Raw genomic sequence first — 15,140 nt, 5'->3', positions numbered from 1 at the left:
CCTCTTCTAGAGTTTTGTAGACTAAGTATGTGCTTGTGATCTTCCTTATTTTACCCAGCAGTAGGCCTCTGGTGGAGAAGGCAATGGCGCCCCACTCCAGCACTCTTGCCTGGAAAATCCCATGGACGGAGGAGCCTGGTAGGCTGCAGTCCATGGGGTCGCTAAGAGTCGGGCACGACTGAGCGACTTCACTTTCGCTTTTCACTTTCATGCATTGGAGAAGGAAATGGCAACCCACTCCAGCGTTCTTGCCTGGAGAATCCCAGGGACGGGGGAGCCTAGTAGGCTGCCACCTGTGGGGTCACACAGAGTCAGACACGACTGAAGTGACTCAGCAGCAGCAGCAGCAGCAGGCCTCTGGGATTTATCTATGTTGCTACATGAGTCAGTACTGGCTATCCTTTTTCGTAGCTGAATAGTATTCCATTACACATTCTACAGTTTGTCTAGCTAGGGCAGTTTATTATTTAAAAACAGAGGGATCATTTCATAACATTTCTTTCTTTTTTTTTTTTTTTCATTTCATAACATTTCATTCTAACGTATGTTCTGTTGTCATCTCAGCAACAGAGAAACTGTTCCACAGCTATCCTGCCTCAGCAGGGAGCTTTAGAACTGTATGCAGACATCTAATCATCCTGAAATGTATATAAAGGCGTTATACTTCCTGAAGTGAAAAGTTCTTAGAGATTAAAGAAGTACATCGTTTTTATCTCAATGAATGTGGACAAATCCATTCAGAATGCAGTTCGCCTGTTTGGTTAATAACACAACATTTGGTGTCAGGGTCTTCGGGTTTGAGTCCTACTTGCTGTGTGACTTTGGGCAAATCACTGAACCTCTCTGAGCCTCCCTTTATTCACCCAAGAAATGAGGCTAATGATCCATCCCTAAGGGTTGCTTGAAGACTGAACAAACTAACGAGTTCAGGGTGTTCCCAGCGGCTGGAAGGCGTAAGGGCTCAGGAAGTGCTCCTTCTTTGTCCCATTCAGCTTCCATCAGGGCCAGAGCTCTCCCATGGCAGGGCAGCAGCAGAAGATGTTTAGGCCACAAAGGGTAGAAAGTGAGCTTCCTGCAGTGCCATATATGACAGCTGAGACCCAGGAGCAGGGTGGTGAAGACCATGTCAAATCAGCAAGCTGCCAGGATCGATTCAGCTGATGCAATCACTCCAGGAGCGATGCTTTCGGAGTTTCATAAAACACACTCTGAATTATGGGATCCAAAGTGCTTCCAGTCCACACAAATCTTACGCATGTTTGGCCATTTCTATTTCTTATTTTGTTCCTTCTGAATGGGGCAGTTCAAAAATGTGTTTCACTTGGTTACGATTCTTTCTAGGAAAGTGTAAATTTAAATCTGATAATCTAGAAACCCATCGTTTATAACAGGTTTTAATTGAATATTTTCCTTCTGACCCAGCAGGAGACACGCATAATCCAAAAGGTCGTCATTTTCTTTCATTTCAGAAGTTCTTTTTCCTCCTGAAAAAAAATTATTTTTCAACTTTAAAATCCTCAGGAATTATTCTTTGGCATAATTTATCCACTCTGTCCCAAGTGGTTTTGAAATGTTCATAATTCCTCTCAGATGATGATCTTTTTTTGGCTTTTAAAGACAAAGAAAACATCTATGGTTTCACTTTGAAGCTCTTGAGAAAAAGTTCCTGGGATGCTTACCATGTGGTAAAGAAATTGTAAATAAGAAAGATAAACTCAGATTTGGAAACAGGGCTATCAGTTCAACCCACCAATCACCTGCAGGATGAAAAGGGTCATTTACTATAACTTCCCGTGGCTTAACGGCATCTCTGCTGCTGCTGCTGCTAAGTCGCTTCAGTCGTGTCCGACTCTGTGCAACCCCATAGACAGCAGCCCACCAGGCTCCCCCGTCCCTGGGATTCTCCAGGGAAGAACACTGGAGTGGTGTCTATTGCCCAGCATCACTGCAGGTGTGTTAAAGAAACCCCGTTCCTCATGCATGTTTCATTGGTACCCTGCTCCCAAAGATTTGGAAAACTCTTTCAGTAGGCACATCCTTTTGTGCCGAAAACAGGACTGAGAACCTCTGTCAGCCTTTCCTTTCCTCACAAAACATCACTATCACCAAACCGCCCCCGCCCCGCCCTAAATATATAGAACAACCAAACCTCTTTCCATATCACTCAATATCTACAGTCAGATGCGCTCTCATAGACCTCATAGTGCATTTTACTCAAGTCAGTTCCACTCAGTTGCCTTTTTTTTTTTGCTGATATATTTTTATAACCCTGCACAAGATGATTGATCCCAGTCATCTCTTCAACAGCCTTGAAACCCGAGAACCTCTCTTTAATTAAACCTCCTGGATTATAACCTTCCTTCCCAGCACCGAATGTGCTACTGCGGCAGAGCCCAAGGTCAGCCGGCAGCCAGGCCTGGCCTGTTGGGCAGGGCCACTGCCCTAAGAGGGCTGGCTCCCTCCGGGTCAGATGGTAGGACCCGCAGCAGAGAGAGCCTGGGGTGAGAGTCAGGTCTGCTCGGTTCCAGGAGCGGGCTTGGCTCAGGGATCCATCAGAGAGCCGGGGCCAGCAGCCTTGGGTGGTCCTGCAGAATCCCTCCCTGTCCCTGGCGGCACAGACCCCCCCTCCTGGGGCAACCACAAAACACAGTCCGGCTATCCATTGGACCCCAGCCCCAGGGGTGATTAGATTGTTGGCAGGGGGATAAACTTCCTTCTTGGTACAGCTTTAGCAACATCCCGTACGTTTTGGTATGTTGTGTTTTCATTTTTGTTAGTCTCAAGATATTTTTTAAAAATTTCCTTTTGATTTCCTATTTGACACAATAGTTGTTCAAGAATGTGTTGTTTAGTTTCTGCTTATTAGTGAATTTTTGTTTTCTTACTGTTACTGAATTCTAGTTTCATTTCATTGTGATCGGAAAAGACGCTTAGGATTATTTCCGATGAATGGATAAAGAAAATGTGGTCTGTTCATACCATGGAATATCATGCAGTCTTTAAAAAGAGAAGGAAATGTTGCGATTTGAGACTTGGCTGAGCCTGGAGACGCAAGCCAGACAGAGAAAGACAAATACGGTGTGACCTCACTTACGTGTGGAATCTGAAAAAGCTGAATTTAAAAAGCAGAGAATAGAATGGTGGTTGCCATCGGCTTTGGGAAAATCCGCTGGGGAAGGGATAGGCTACCTACTCCAGTATTCTTGGGCTTCCCTTGTGGCTCAGCTGGTAAAGAATCTGCCTGCCATATGGGAGACCTGGGTTAGCTCCCTGGGTCAGGAAGATCCCCTGGAGAAGGGAAAGGCTACCCACTCCAGCATTCTGGCCTAGAGAATTCCATGGACTGTATAGTCCATAGGGTCACAAAGAGTCGGACACCACTGAGCGACGTACACTTTCACTGCCATGGGCTGGAGGGCAAGGGGAAGATGTTGGTGGAGAGGTGCACAGTTTCAGCTATGTGGAACAACTGAATAAGTTCTGGAGACCAAATGACAGAAATATTAATATAATGAATAATACTGCATTATGTACTTGAAATTCACTGAGTTGCTCTTTTTTTTAATAGTGTTACTTATTTAATTTATTTTTGGCTGTGCTGGGTCTTCGCTGCTGTGCAGGCTTCTTATTGAGCTAGCTTCTCCTGCAGCAGAGCACAGTCTCAACGGTTACGGGCATGGGCTTCATTGCTCCAAGGCACATGGGATCTTCCCTGAGCAGGGATCGTGTATTGGCAGGCAGATTCTTTACTACTGAGCCACCAGGGAAGCCCAGAGAGTCATTCATAAGTGTCGCCACCACCGCCACCAAAAAACTATGAGAGGTGATGAATGTGTTCATTAGCTTGATTGTGATCATTGTTTCCCAAGGAATCTATATATCAAAACATCACGCTGTACACCGTAACTGTACATAGTTTTTATCTGTCACTTGTATCTCAATAAAGCTGGGGAAGATGTGGAACTTAATAAAATGTATATTGAAGTTCGGGGTCGGGGGGAGACAAGTGGAAAACAGTAAGCACTCAAAGGAAACCAACAGCCAAGCCTAAGAGCCTGCAATTCACTCAGAACCACGGGAGGGTCAAGCCACAACCTGCACAGCAACAGGAAGAAAAAAAACAACGCAAGCATTTAAAAAAAAAAAAAATCAACTGTGAAAGAAAATACTTTCCTGAAGTAAGAAACATGATTTTAAATTTCAAATGAATTGGAGGAGAGGATGGAGACCTGGGAAATCGAACAGAAGAGAGAGTGCAAAACGCAAAGCAAAAATAGCATCAGAAATCATGCAAGGAAAACCCAAGCCCTTGGCGGAGGAAGACCCAGGAGACATCATATGGGAATAATACAAAACCTAGAAGGAAAAAAGCAACACATGGAGGAGAAGCCATAATTTTAAAATGAGAAAGAAATTTTTCCGTGGTTTGAAGAAAGACTTGGGTTTGAAAGGACTCATGGAGTTCCAGGCAAGAATGATGGAAAAAATCAGACATCTAGGCATAGCCTGGGAAGATTCCTGAATTCCGCGATTAAAGGGAAAACTCTTACAAGCTTCCTAGATGAGAGACCGAGTTTTAAGAGAGTCGGCCTGAAACCACACGTATGTAAAGTTAGAGAAGAGAAAAGCATCCTCTGCCAGTCGAGGTGCCCTTCACATACCCGAAACAGAAGTTCAAAAGTCCAGAGACTGTCTCTGGGCCCCGTGGAAAATGCCCGAGAAAGGAATCTAATCAGGTAATAAAGGACTCAGTTTGGAGTCAATGGAAGTGAAAAAAAGAGGCAGCCATCCATGGTAGCCAAGAACCCACAGTTTCTGTACAGTTAGCTCCAATGGATCATAATAGATAAGACGGTATTTGTAACATAAGCACTAACGAATTAAAAAAATAATAACAGAAGAGAGATGTGATAAGACCCAATGCTAGTGTGCAAGTAAAACTACCAAATTATCTTGGCAAAAGTAGGAGTTGCGGAGAGGGGAAAGGGCCAGCAAAAGCATTTCAAATATTTCCTATTGGGTGGAGGAGAAGGAAAGGAAAGAGACCCTGGGTGGGAGGAACTGACTGATAGTTCACCGACACAATAGAAAGTGGTTTTGTTTGTTTGCTTTTTATGAAAATCAGAAAAGGAAAAGTCAGCTCCATGGAAGGTAACGTATAGTAAAGCTTCCAAAATGAGAAGGCAAAAGAGGAAAGACCAGCGTCTCTCGTCAATTGTTCCATCCTTTCCTTTTTTTTTTAATTAAAAAAAATTTTTTTTATTATGGAAACTTCTAAACACACACTACAAGAGAGAATAAGACAAGGACTCTCTGTGGACCTACTCCCGGGTTCAGTTAAGCTGGGGAAATACTGATTGTCACATACCCTGCAACATTTCAGTTTTTAATTTTCCCGGCAATTGACTTAGAATTTGCACAGTCTTGTAGAAACTGATGCTCCTCTTTAGTGATCAAAAGATTTTTTTTTCTCCTTGAATTCTTATTCTGATCTCCAACAATTCCAAAAATACACCATCTGAACAAGACAAGGCACAACTCTGGTAAACATTTTCACTTCTCCGAGATTGACTTTTTATGGCTAACAACTAGCAAATACAAAATGCTTAATCTTTCTGATTACCAAGACTCTTGAAAATCCTGCAATTTGCACAAAACTTATGGATTTTTTTTTTTTTTTGGACAGTCTCTATCAATCAGTTGGAGAAGGAAATGGCAACCCACTCCAGTATTCTTGCCTGGAGAATCCCAGGGACGGGGAGCCTGGTGGGCTGCCATCTATGGGGTCACACAGAGTTGGACACAACTGAAGTGACTTAGCAGCAGCAGCTATCAAGCAGTGTTTACCTTCATGAACTAAATAAGCCTCACTGGGCTTTGAATGGTATTAATACCCTGATTTTGGTGCCAGGTGTAAATGACTCTGGAAAACTCTGTATCATCACTCAGCTCCCTGGATAACCTCTAGATCCTTGGTGGAAAATGACAACAGGGTGTACATGGATGTGTGTGCTTAGTTGCTCAGTCGTGTCCAACTCTTTGCAACCCCATGGACTATAGCTCTCCAGGTACCTCTGTCCATGGGGATTCTCCAGGCAAGAATGCTGGACATAAATAATCACAATTACTAAGAAAGAAGGGGCTTCCCAGATGGCACTAGTGGTAAAGAATCTGCCTGCTAATGCAGGAGAGGTAGGAGACCTGGGTTCGATCCCTGGGTCGGGAAAATTCCCTGCAGGAGGCCATGGCAACCCATTCCAGTATTCTTGCCTGGAGAATCCCATGGACAGAGGAGCCTGGGGGGCTACAGTCCATGGGGTCTCAGAGTCAGAAGTGACTGAAGTGGCTTAGCACATGCACATTAAGAAAGAAACCACAACCAACTTTGGTCAAGATGTTGAAAACTTAAGAAGAAAAAAAAACGTTTGCAAGCGAAGAGATAGACATCAGACAGGTGGACAGGCTGGGGACACCAGTCAGGTAGGGACCTGAATTCCATGATTCTTGAATTCCATGATTAAATGGACCACTGAAAGGCCTGCACCAGTTGGGTTGTTCCAAAATGTTCATATTTTCCTTTGTTTGTTTTTTTTTTCTTTTCCTTTGAATTGAAAATGTGTGATTTTTTTTGTCTTTTTACATTGCCACAAAACAAATAGTAGAGCTGTGTTAATAATTTACACGTCTGGTTTCAGATCGTTTTTGACACTGCTGTCCTGTTTCTGCTGATCGTACAGTCGCTTTCCCCGGGAGGGAGACCGGCTGAGGGAGTGCCCAGTACTGATGCCCTTGGGGCCCCTCCCACTGCCCCGCCCCCAGATCTGCACAGACAGCTTGGCATAACCCCAATAAGCTACGGTTTGACCCCTGCCCTCCAGCCCTCCTGGTAAAGAACCCACCTGCCGTGCAGGAGGCTCGAGTTTGATCTCTGGGTCGGGAAGATCCCCTGGAGAAAGGAGTGGCAACCCTCTCCAGTCTGCCCACCTGGAGAATCCCAGGGACAGAGGAACCTGGCAGGCTACAGTCCATGGGGTCACCAGAGTAGGATATGACTGTGCGACTAACACTGTTACTGTGGCTCCGACCCTCCATGGAGGGCTTGGTCAGCGGACAGTCACGGGGGCCTGGCAGCCCCTGCACACCCTCTGCACTTCCCCTTGACCCTGTCTGCACAGCCCTCCGTCCTCACCCCACATCCCACCAGACAAATCCCAAATGGCAGCCTCCCTTGCCATTTAGCACAAGAAGCCCCTTCTTGGCTCCTCTTCCATTGTACCTGTAGGTGCCTTGCTTCTCACATCTTCCCACCTGTGTGGAAGGATGGAACAATTGAACATCTTTCTCTCCCATCCTCCTCCCTTCGACCTGGGTCCTGTGCCTTCGGGGGCCTTGCTTTCCTCTCTCCACACCTCCAAACACTCCCTCTTCTTCTGGCTCCTTCCCCTCGCCTAGTAACATGCCCAGCTCTTCCTGCTCAGATCCCCCAGGACTGTGGTGGGCTATAGTCCATGGGATTGCAAAGAGTCAGACACAGCTGAGCGACTGAGCTCTTAGGCACGCACACCCTCCTTCCACCAAGTCACCCCTCCACCCTGTTTCAGCCCAACTTGGTCCAGGCCAAGGGCCCCACCTGCTCCCTCACTTGGTCAGGAAATCCAGCTCCTCACTTCTCTGAGTCTCCTTCTGGGAGGTGTCAGGCTCGTGGAACAAGGAGAGGCTGAGGGCCTCAGCCAGTTGCCTTGGTAGAACCCTCACAACCTCAGACCTGGTGCCCCCTCCCACACATCTGTTAGGAATGAGGTTCCTAGGACCACAGATTGGCCATTTCTTGGTGGCTCCCACAGGAATCCTAGACACCAGTGGACTGGTGGAGGGGGGTGGGCCTATGACTTTGCCCTAGAGGCCCACGCCAAGAACTCAACCCCCACCATAGCTGGGAAGGGGCAATGCACAAGCGGGACACCAGTCTCCTCCAGGGCACCTGCAGACCCCCCTGACTGAATGCGAATACCCTCCACACTCGCGTTTCCTCTCTTTCCTTGTCACAGCACAAAGGATCCTGGAGCTGGAAACCTGGGGTCATCCTGGAGCCCCTTAAAAGTCACCGAGGCTCCCCAGTTCCTCTTCTCATCCTCTGAGACACTTTCCACTCCCATCCGCTGTTCCGGCTGCACCCTTGGCACCAACCCAGCCCGCTGCCCTGCCCCCTCCCATCACCCACAGGTGGGAGGGGGACAGGGAGGACTCCATGGGCAGTAGCTGGGGGGACAGAGGGCGGCAGGGGAGGAGGAGGTGCAAGGGAAGGGGCCTGCCATTGCAGAGGCGCTCAGTGATGGTCGGATAACGGGCAGTGATGACACGCAGCGGGTGGGGGGAGGGTGCCCTAATCCCAGCACAGCCCCCTGGGGTGGGGGAGGGGACGGAGGGATAAAGTCCCACCGTGGGAGCCTCCTGCCTGGCCTTTCCCAAAGGAACTAAGGCTGCCGGCCAACACCAGTGCAGCCAGGAATGTGGGAACCCCTGTCTGCAGAGGCTTGACCTGGGGAAGGCCCCCCTGATCCCATGGTGGGTGGCAAGAGCAGGTGGGTGGGCCACGCTGTCTAGGGGTCAGAGAGGTCAGACCCTGGCTGGAAGCCCTTTGAATAGATGCCAGATGCACTGTCTAGTGCTGAGTGTTAAACGGACAGGAAGACAGAGCTTGGGACCCCGCCAGGGTGCAGACCCATGACTCTGACCTTGGCCCTGACCCATCTCTCCAGCCAGCTCTTGGAAGCCCGGCAACTCTCCCTTCAAACGCCTGTCCTCTCTCATCCTCAGCATCTCTTGCCTGGGCCACCAGCTTCCCAAGGGCACCCTCCTCATGGATACAGTGGGACCCGTCGTTCATCCATTCAGCACACCCAGGCAGGAGGTGGCCCTTGCATCAAGGACTGTCTCCTGGGAGGGCTGGGAGGGGAGCTTGATGCAGAAAAACAATGACCGTGAAAGGGGGGAGTGGACCCACAGCGTGAAGACTGCTCAACTCCCCGCACCACCCCAAAGTCCTCAGCCTGGCCCTGGCCCTCCTCATTCCAGAAACATCCCCCTGCCCCGAGAGAGCTCCACTCTGGAGCACACCCCCTACCAGGGTTCTCTTGCCCCACTCTCCTTCCCCAGGTCCCTTTCCCAACCCTTCTGGGGCTTCTCCCATCTCCCAGCCACCTCTGCCTCCCAGTCTGGGTGCCCTGAGCACAGAGTTTAGGGCCCACCTGTCTGCTTCCAGCAGGAAGCGAGTGCACAACAGACGGCCGGGAGAATTAAGGAATTAAGGCAGAGCGGGTCTGAGATCAGGGCAGTGTCTGGGTAGAGGTCAGGTTCTGCCTATCCAAGCGTGAGCTTCCCATGGCAACGACCACCCCTCCCATCCCCCTGCCTGGTAAGGGTAGCCCCCTCCTCCCTGGCCCGGCTCTGCACCCGTCCACCGCAGGCCTGCCTCCTCTGTCACCAGCGGTAATCCTGTGTGGTTTTTACTCTGGTGCCTCTGAAAAGGGGAGAGGAAAAGAGGCGAGTCCTTCCCAGGGCCTTGCACCCAGCCCTCCAGTGGGAGCAGCTCCCAGGCTGCCGGCTGGAACTGGGCCAGCTGGCCACCCACTCGCGTCAGCACCCACCTTCACGGGGCCTCCTGTTCAGGCCAGGCCGGCTGTGGCTGCCTGGTGGCCAGCACGGGGAAGGCAGACCTTTGCCCGGGACAGCTCATTACATTCTCCTCCCTCCCCACACTTGACCACACGTGGTCACCCAGCCCCATCTGGATGCGTTGGCTGACATTTTGTCTGCCTGGCACCTTCTAGAATCTTCCCCACACCCATGGTCTGCACAGCAGCTACCAAGGCCTGTCAGCTCTGTCCTGAAGGCCTCTGGGAGTCACCCCTGCCCCTACCCAAGCCCCTCCCTATCCTTGCTAACCTGGTGCTTGAATGTTGCAGGCACTGCCTCCCTGGCCCCCCGCCTACTCTGAGCAGTGGCAGCAAAGGCGTTTTTTTTGGAGACAGATCTGTATGTGTTGTTCCCCTGCTGTGAAGTCCAGCCTCCTCAGGGGACATCCAAGGCCCCTCAGTTCTGGCCCCTGCCAGTCTCTCTTGGGGCCCGCCCCCCCACCCAGCTGGAGCTCTGCAGGGCTCCCCAAACCCACAGGCTGTCTCCACCCCTTGCACATGCTTCTCCCCACAGGTGAACTCTAGAGGCGCCTGCGTGGGGAGACGTCTCTGAACCTTTCTCCCAACTCTGGTCACCTCTTCCTCTGTGACCCCACTGCCTCCCCGTGATCCTTGATATAATGAGTGTCCTGTTCATTATCCCTCTCGGATTGCAGGGCTCTCTCCCGGTCTCAGGTGAGGTTTCTCAGAAGCAGAGCTGGAAACAGGGATTCAGCAACATGCGATTGATGGAGAGACGGCTCTCAGGAGAAACACATAAGAGAGGGAGGGAGGAAAACAGGAAGGGACAGAGCAAGAAGGTTCTCAGGAAGAGTCTAGATGTGGCCTGCCTGGATAGGGGGTGGGCTCTGGGGTATAATAGCCGCACTGCTGGGCTGGCCCCTGGAGGTGAGGAGGCCCGTGGCTGCATCCTTGTATCAGGCAGTCATTGGCTGTGGGATGGGAGGGGTTGATACTCCCCAGGGGACGCCCCTTTCATCAGGGAATAATCGGCAAGGAGGGGCAGCTGTGGGCATTAGGCATTGGCAGCAGGGCTTGGGAGGGGTGGGGACTGTGAGTGCACTGGCTGGGTATCGGGGGTCTGGCAGGTACCACCAGCATCCACCGCACTCCCTGTCAAGTGGGACCTTTGTTTGACAGACTCTGAATAAATGAGGAGTATGTGCATTCTTGATCCATCTGTCTCTGACCTTCTCCAAGCCCACAGCTGCGATGTTGTCCTTGAATGTCCCCACAGTTCAGTGAGTGAAAGAAGCCCAGACATCCACCGCCTAGGGAAGGACTCTAAGCTCGGCCCCAGGTGTCTCTTATGTGCCTGGCTATGCAGACAGAATCTTTGGTCAGGGTTCTCAATGAGTCCTTGCAGTCAACCATTTTACAGATGGGAAGACAGAGGCTCAGAGGGGTGAAGTGACTCCATGAAGGCTATGGAACTTGTGCTTGGAGGTCTGATCAATGCTCTATCTGGTTCCTTCCCCCAGGTGTGTGCAGGGCCGCGGAGCTGAGTTCCTCCCATCCACCGCAAGAGAGTAGCAAAGTCCTGGGTCACCTCTGAGCTCCACAGCCTGGCTCAGCTAAACTCAGGGTCCCTAAGGGCCACATCTGGCATTTGCAATGGTTGGGAGGCCCACGCATATATTATGCATGTGATTTACATAATAATTGCATCTGGTTTGCATGTGTCCCTGCTGAGGACCCATCGGCACTGTACAATTTTTAAGTCACTTCTAGGCAATTCTCAGAAGTCCATCACCTGGGCTTTACAGAGTCCGGTTTCCTTTATCTCTGGACGGTCTCTCAGATCCTCACCTTAGGGCTGCACACCAACCCACCCCAGGTCTTGGAGAGGTCACACTTCTGCCCAGCCAGAAGGGGGCACTCCCAACCCTTGCCACTGAAGCGTGTATGCACTTGATGGCAACCCCTGCTGATGGTGTGGGTGCCATCACAGTGCCACCTGGGCTTGGAATGCACTGATGTTTACATTGACGGGAGAGCTGGACCCAGGCACAGCCTTGCTACAAAGGTGCCGCATGTGTGGGGAAGCTGAGCTGTGCCAGGAGGTTGAAGGTGGGGGGGGTGCACTTCTCCCAGTGGCAGGGGCTCATCTGCGATGGGAAGAGCTTGTGTCAGACAGCCAGCAGGGTTCAATCCTATTTCTGTCTCTTTCAGGGGAGCTCTGGGGTTAGCCAAAATTCATTCGGGTTTTTGTGTAGCATCTTATGGAAAACCCCGTACGAAATTTTTAGCCAACCCAACACATTCCAGAAAGCTTTATGAGGCTTTCAAGGAGCTTATTTGGTGGGGCATCAATAAAAAAAGTGGGGAGCATGTCCTGGGGCAGGTGGTGGAGCCCAAAAAGGGGAGAGGAACTGCCTCAGATTCTGAGATCTGCGTGGAGGCAGGCAAGGGATGCCAAGCACCCACGGAACTCCGTGTGAAGAGACACCATCTGTCAGGCTGCAGCTTCCTGGGATCGGTTCTCTCGCCTTCTCTGCTCCCAGGAGCCGGTTCTTCCTTCTGCCCCAGGGAGCCCACGGAGGAAGGAGGGGAAACTGCGGGAGTCTGGTAGGGGTGCCTGCTCTTGATGGCTCCCTGGACCTTCAGTGCAAGACTACACGCGTTCCTCTCTTCAGGTTTATCTTGGCATCCTGATGGTATCCTCATTCTTCCGAAGGGGTGACCCATCTGTCACCAGGGGCTAATGAAAGTTGGCAAAAATCTGCTTCCGTCCACGTGTCTGGAGGTGGACTGGGGTAGACAGGGTGCGTCTGGATATGGCCGAGCACTTCCCAGGCAGCAGAAAGCCTGTCCTGGGTGGCCCCTCCGCCCGCCTGCACCCAGGTGTGGAAACTCCAGTCAGAGTGGGGGCGGACAAGACCAGACTGTCTGCCTTCCTCCCTGGCCTCTGGCCTCCCTAGGCTTCCTGTCTGGCAGATGTAAAGGGGCCCCCTCACGTGCGGGGGAGACCCCAGCCTTGGCTGGGTACAGCCAAGACCCTGAACATCTCCCCACCCATGTCCTCCTGGCCTTCCAGGATGCAGCCACAGTGCTGGCTCCGAAACCGGTCCAGTTCGTTAGAGAGGAAGCGTGGTGTTTGATATCAGCCACCTGGGGAAGGGGGAAGCGGGGGTTCCATCTGTCTTCTCAGCCCTGCGTTATGAAGGCTTTTCTGAGTTCAGACAAGGTCTACCTGGTCCCTCTGAGCTGTGAATCCCACATCTGGGCTGGGGGAGGGAGTGAGGAAGGGGGCAGACCCCTTGGAAAAGGACCACAGCTTCGAGGCCAGGGAGGGGGGAAGTTTTTCCCAGAGCCAGAGAGGCAGTGCTGCCAGACGGTCAGAACCCAGACTAGGGTTCTGCTCATCTCCCACTCAGATGTCTTTCACTTTCTGTGAAGTGGACATTTAGTGGCTACAAGATCGAGACCGTATTATGGATCCTATGTATCTTGCCTAGCGGCATGGATATCTTTGCTAAAGGCTGGAGCACCTTTGGTGGATTTGTGGTGGAGGATGAAAGGCTGTCTCAGACAGGCATCATTTGCTGGGAGCAGGAACCCACTGAATCGGGCTCACGTTGAGGTGGGTTATTGGAAGCAGATGGGGAAGTCCGTCACAATGGCAGCTCACCTGATTACACAGCCGCTCCACTCCACCCCATTCTTTTGCAAACTCTCCGCCTCAGCTTCCCCGTAACTCCTGCCCAGCTTTGGCTACAGGATGCCCTGGGCTGTGCTGTCACTCCCCCTCAGGGACTCCACAGTGGGATGAATAGCAATCCCCCTCACCCTGAAATTCATGTCCATTTAGAAGCTTAGAATGGGAACTTATTTGGAAATAGGGTCTTTGCAGATGTAAGTATTTAAGAGGTCAGACTGGATGCGACTGGGCACTAAACTCAATGACAGGTGTCCTCATAAGGAAAGAGCACCTAGAGACACAGAGAGACAAAGGCCATGCAAAGAAGGCCATGCGGAGACGCAGAGAGAAGGCCGCAGGAAAGGGCAGACACTGAGAGATGCAGCCACACGCCAAAGGGGCCAAGGACGCCGGGAGTCATCAGAAGCTGCAGGTAAGAAAGCACGCTTCCCTTCGGCCCTGCTGACACCTTGACTTTGCACTTCTAGCTTCTAGGATGGTGGGAGGACAACTTTCTGTTGTTTGAAGACACTTAACATCTGGTAAATCGTTACAGCAGCTGTGGGATACAAACAGAGCCTCTACCCAGAAGCTGGATCGCCCTCAGCCTCTGTGTTTCACTCAATCTCAAAGCCCAGGAGAGAGAACAGTTGGCCTGCCTGGCTCGGGTGTGTGCTGCCCTCCCCCCCCCCACCCAGGACCCACAAGCTGGTATGGCTGGAAGAGGGCAGGGGCGCACATGTGGGCTTCAGAGCTGCCCTAGTCCAGCATCCTTGATAGATAGCATTGCTTTTCCCAAAGGCTGTGAATTCACATCTCAAAGGTGAATTCACCTCTCCAGGTGTGCCTCAGAGTTCTGCATCTCCTGCACACCCAGCTTTACTTGGGAAAATGCAGAGATGGTGAGGATCACCTGGGTGGATGAAACAAAGCCAAGAATAAGTGGCACTCTGTTGGAAGACAGAATCAGGACTCAAAAGGCTTCTTGCAGTTTAGCAAGCCGACAAGATGATGCCGAATGAGGATGACTGTCAAGGTCAACTCCTGAGTTCCAAGAGTCAATTTCACAAGGGAAATTTGGAGGAAGCCTAACAACAGCTCCTTGTGAGAAAGACCTAAAGGTTTTCTTTGAGTCCTCACTGGAAATGAGTCAGTGCTGCGGGCTAGAGGGCTAAGAGCGCAAAGAGAGGCAGAGCATCTTTAGCTGGGCTGGAGGGGTGATGGGCATTGGGGACTTCCTGCAGCCAGAGACCTGAGAGATAAGAAGCCCTCCACCAGGAAAGGAGCAGGACAGCCTGACCACCGGGCTGGGTTGCGAGCAGAGAGGGCTTAAGATGCCTGGGGAGGGGTCAGCAGAGATATCAGATGTCCTGGGCACCTCGGGACAATGAGGCTTCAGGGAGGCAGAGAAAGCGAACAGGGACAATCTGGGGCGTATTCCAAGGAGGTGGCTACAGAGGTGTTGCTGGCGCCTTCCCAAACACGGTCATCTCGGCTTTAGAGCCCTGGCTTTGAAGACGAGTGTGTTCCGCGGGTGGACGGCTTTTAGCCCCGTGCCCAGGCCGGTCCCAGGGGTCTGGCTCGACTTCTCACCGCCACCGGGTGCACGCGGACGACGACGGTGGCAGATGGGTGTGTTTGGGGGGGTTCCCCCGGGGCGTCGACGACCTGCGCCCCTGCCACCGCGGGGCTGCTCCCTGCTTAACCTCTCGCTCGCGGCCGTCAGCCGGGAGCTGGGGCGGGGGGCTGGCGGCGGAGAGGGGGCCGGCGGAGGAGAGCGACGCGGCCCCAAGTTTATGCTAATC

Source organism: Capra hircus, chromosome 13 (genome assembly GCF_001704415.2).
Source record: "Capra hircus breed San Clemente chromosome 13, ASM170441v1, whole genome shotgun sequence".
NCBI lineage: Eukaryota > Metazoa > Chordata > Mammalia > Artiodactyla > Bovidae > Capra > Capra hircus.
The sequence above is the reverse complement of the archived record's forward strand: the minus strand, read 5'-3'. Positions refer to the sequence as shown.